Source organism: Rhinopithecus bieti, unplaced genomic scaffold (genome assembly GCF_001698545.2).
Source record: "Rhinopithecus bieti isolate Rb0 unplaced genomic scaffold, ASM169854v2 scaffold_33066, whole genome shotgun sequence".
Taxonomy (NCBI): domain Eukaryota; kingdom Metazoa; phylum Chordata; class Mammalia; order Primates; family Cercopithecidae; genus Rhinopithecus; species Rhinopithecus bieti.
Genome location: NW_016814098.1, coordinates 1,630,331 through 1,634,781, shown reverse-complemented (window position 1 = coordinate 1,634,781; position 4,451 = coordinate 1,630,331). Strand labels below are relative to the sequence as shown.

Genomic DNA, 4,451 nt, shown 5'->3' with positions numbered 1-4,451 from the left:
AAAAAAAAAAAAAAAAAAAAAAGACCTAGTCTCTAGAATTCAAACTAATAAGCAGTGCCCATATGCCTTTGCTTTTTCTAATAGTAAATAAATAAAAGAACATTTCAGGCAGCTGCATCAAACTTGAAGTCTTTAGACTCCTGAAATGTTCTACTGAAATAGAATATATAATTTATTAATCTTGGCTCACAATCATTCCCATGAGTTCAAAAGACAGAATTACAGGACAGTCCTGAATAATCTAGGACTACATGAAAACATTTATTTACATGTCCTCTACAAAATGTCTTTACAAAACACATAGCAACTATTAGGGCATACGGACTTTGTTTCTATCTTCCCCATGCTTCTTCTCTCTAGGAAATCCAATATGAAATTATAAAGAGTACTGTACTGAAGGCTGGGCGCGGTGGCTCACGCCTGTTAATACCAGCACTTTGGGCGGCCGAGGTGGGTGGATCACCTGAGGTCAGGAGTTCAAGACCAGCCTGGCCAACATGGTGAAAACTCATCTCTACTAAAATATAAAAATTAGCCAGGCACTGTGGCAGGCGCCTGTAATCCCAGCTACTGAAGAGGCTGAGGCAGGAGAATCGTTTGAACCTGGGAGGCGGAGGTTGCAGTGAGCCGAGATGGCGCCACTGCACTCCAGCTTTAGTGACAGAGTGAGACTCTGTCTCAAAAAAAAGAAAGAAAAAAAAGTACTGTACTCAGAATGAGAACTTCATCTATCAATACACACATAAATAACAGTGAATTGTCATACTCGAGACTCAGATTCAAGAACTTCTTCATCAGGGGAGCAGTAATATTCCACAAAATATATTGGTCCATCTTCGTTTCTAATCATATACTGTCATGAAAAGAAGCCTCAATTATCTGTCTGAATAGATACCTGACAAGACAGGACTAATGCCTTTGTAGAGGGTTTCAGTAAGTAAATCTTGTATCTGTTGACTTGGGTCTGATTATAATGAAATGCTTCCATCAAATCAGAATCTTTGGGGCAGTCAAGGTGAGAACTTCCTACATTTCCAAAAGTAGACAACCTGAAACAAGGCTTGTCAGGAGACATGGTAATTTGTAGGACCTCACTCGTCATATCCAATTCAGCAAAAGCTTCATGGAGCCCCTCTGACTGCAGAATTTTATCAATAACATTAGTGCTGTAGAAATTAAAGTCCAGGTCCCTTCAGGTTCCTGTGTATTGATTTTGCAGACTGCCACCACTCCTCCTTTTTCCAGGAACAGCATCAAAGGGTAACCATAACCTTGCTAACACATCCGAAGTGCAGTTCAAGTCTCTGGCATAGGACTTGATCCAAAAATAGATAAACAGTCTAAAAGGACAATTAAATTAATTCGAAAAGTAACAGACTCTTCCTGAACTTTAAGTTCTTGAAATATTCCAGCCTGAATAAAAGCATTTGCTTGCACACATTTTGCATTTTCCAATGTTACTTTGATTCCATTTTTAGTTGCGAAATATGTGCCACATTTTCGGAAATGACCAGCTTTTAAGATAGTGGAGAGATTCCTAACGTTGTCAAGGCTGGCCACAAAGCTGTACTGATCATTCTCGTCTTGGATCTGTTGGGTCAGGAGGGGCATCGCCCACTGCACATTCGGCCCCGAGGGATGCTCCTGGGGTCTGCTCCTGAAGATCGCAAAACACCTTTGCAGGGGGATCTGGACGCTGGAGAGCCTCTCCCCGCAAATTCCCTGAGGAGGGGCAAGAGCTGCAGGAAACCGCAGAGGAAGTGAAGCAGCTCCTGCCACTCTTCGGATCAGCCCTCCACCTCCCGTTCGAGCATTTTCTCGTAAAGATAATGAAGAGTCAGTTCATCCAAAGATAATGATCAAATTAGTGGAGGGCCTCTTGAAAACAATCTGTTCTAAACTGAAGTCAACTGGGTTCTAGCCACAAGTTGCTTTTACTACTCCTCCCCTTAGACAGTTGGTGGTTTTTGCCAGAGAAGCCCCACTGTTCTCTGTTGGTGCAGTCATTTTTGCACGACTCACCAGGCAGTTTATAGCACAATTTAGAAACACCAGGGATAGCAGGATTACTAATCATGCTGTCTGCTGATGTAAACTCTATTTGGATACAATAATGTTTTTAAATAACCTCAAATACAATTACCACCATGAGGATGGGGCTGGTTGAATGACTACAGAAATATCATTCAGACAGTTCATTAACTAATTACAGAGCACCACAAACAGAGCCTGCTGCCAGGGAGGGGCCATGGGGATGATTCACAGGGCTGAGCTCAGGGGCCAAAGCGATGTTCAGTTCTTTTCTGGTGCTGGCATCACAAGGTGGCACTCTTGACTGAGAGAGAGAGGCTCTTTCCTCCTCTCCTGTCTCTCTAGCATCTGTGGGAAGGTGCTACGGGAGGCACAGAAATACATGTCAGGGTCACAAGGCTTCAAAAAGCTCTCTTCCTTTCCCTTATCACTCACTGCACTTGTAACTGAAGACAAAGTCTCAGGCCGTGTGTGGTAGCTCCTGCCTGTAATCCCAGCACTTTGGGAGGCCAAGGTGGGTGGATCACCTGAGGTCAGGAGGTCAAGACCAGCCTGGCCAACATGGTGAAACCTCGCCTCTACTAAAATACAAAAATTAGCCAGGCATGGTGGCGGGCCCCTATAGCCCCAGCTACTCGGGAAGCTGAGGCAGGAGAATTGCTTGAACCCAGGAGGTGGAGGTTGCAGTGAGCCAAGATTGTGCCACTGCACTCCAGCCTGGGTGACACAGCGAGACTGTGTCTCAGAAAAAAAACCAAAAAAACAAACAAACAGAAAAACAAATCTCAGAGAGCTCTGGGCAGGCAGGTTGCTGGTTGCCTATTTAGTTACTGAAGCTGTTGACTTTTGCTTTCTTGAGGGGTTTGAGCACTGCATGGAAGAAACGTTTATTAGGGACAAATGGGCCCCACTGCCGTGCTGCCTGGGAGCACTTGCCAGAGGATCTTGGGTCTTCACTACACAGGACAGGAGTGACCACCCGCCAGCTGGGCTGGTTGTAGTGCCAGCACGTGGTGGGGTTAAAAAAAATCATTTAAAGTTACAAAAGTGTTTGCAAAGCATATGGGAGCCCTGCTACTTTGGGCAAGCCTCTCTTTGAATCTTGGTTTCTTCAACTATAGATGGGGTTAGTAGTAGTGGTATCCACCTCAAAGAGTTATTGGATCAAACGATATAAAAAATGTGAAGTGCTTAGTATAATGTTTGGCAAGAAGCCAGGGCTCAGTAAATGTGTAGGCCCTTGTTCTCATTGTCACTGGGCTTCATGTGCACTTACATGTGGCCTTCAGAGGAGAACAGATTCAGATCTCTGTTCCTTAGCCCCAAGCATGCACCTGTCAGCATTCAGGCCCATGGTGATTTGGCCAGCCTTGTAATGATACTAAAGACCGACTACTCAGAATGTTTCTTCTGAACTTTCAAAATCAATGACAGTTGCACACTATCTCTTTTGGAGCAAACGTCCCCCCAGCAGACCCTCTCCCCACCTTGCTTTGAAAAAAAGCATTATTTAAGGGAACTATAACTGAGCTGGCTGGCTGTACTACCTTATTTTTCTATTTCCCTCCAAAGTGAATGCCAGACATTTCCAGGCCAAAGACAGGATTAACATTTCTCAGCCTAGTAAACACACCCATCTGGATTCAACACGGGGAGCACCAGCACTCCAACCGTTTCCTGTAATCGGCTTGAAGGATCCAGGGTATAAGCTTGAAAATTAAATTCTAGAAGTGATATTTCCATCCTGGAAGCTGTTTCAATTACAGTTTCTTGCAGATGAACCTCGGATAAACGGCAAACTTACAAGTCCTGGCGCGGATGTAATGAGTCTGCACGATGGGAACCTGGCCATGCTACAAGGAAGAGGCTGCCTGGAGGCTGAGAACACAATCGCTGGACAGAACGACAAACCTGCACTGAGCACCTGTGGCGCTGCAGACATCCGGTGAGACTCTGAGAACAACAGGGGGACAAACGTGGGCCCCATCCTCAGAGACTCTTGGTCCAGTGGAGGAGATGTATTACTAGGCCATTTCTATGTAATCAGCTAGGATGGTGCTCAACCCTGGTGCTGTGAAAACATTAGCCCAGCTTGGGGTTGAGGAAGTGATCCCTGAGCTGAATCTCCATAATTAAGTAACAGTGAGTTGTGTGAAGTAAGGTGGAAAGGATATTTGAAGCAGGGGTAAGAGCAAGCAGAGACCCAATAATATGGAACAGGGGTGTGTGTGTGTGTCTATGCATGTGTATCTGAGTCTAGCCAGCCCAGTATTCAAGTACAAGAAAGGGAGTGCCCAGGAATTAGCTGGGTATACCTTTGCCCTTCACCATCATTTTTAGCATCAGAAAGTCCTTCAGAAACTGCCCCAAAATCTTGGGTTCAAGACACCAGATTTTTTTTTTTTTTTTTTTTTTTTTTT

The 4,451-nt window shown here is 44.6% G+C and overlaps 1 pseudogene; it reads right to left on the bottom strand.

Moving 5' to 3' along the window:
* Positions 1-760: 760 nt before the first annotated feature.
* Positions 761-1,611, bottom strand: LOC108513848 (cell cycle checkpoint protein RAD1 pseudogene; annotated as a pseudogene).
* Positions 1,612-4,451: the final 2,840 nt, after the last annotated feature.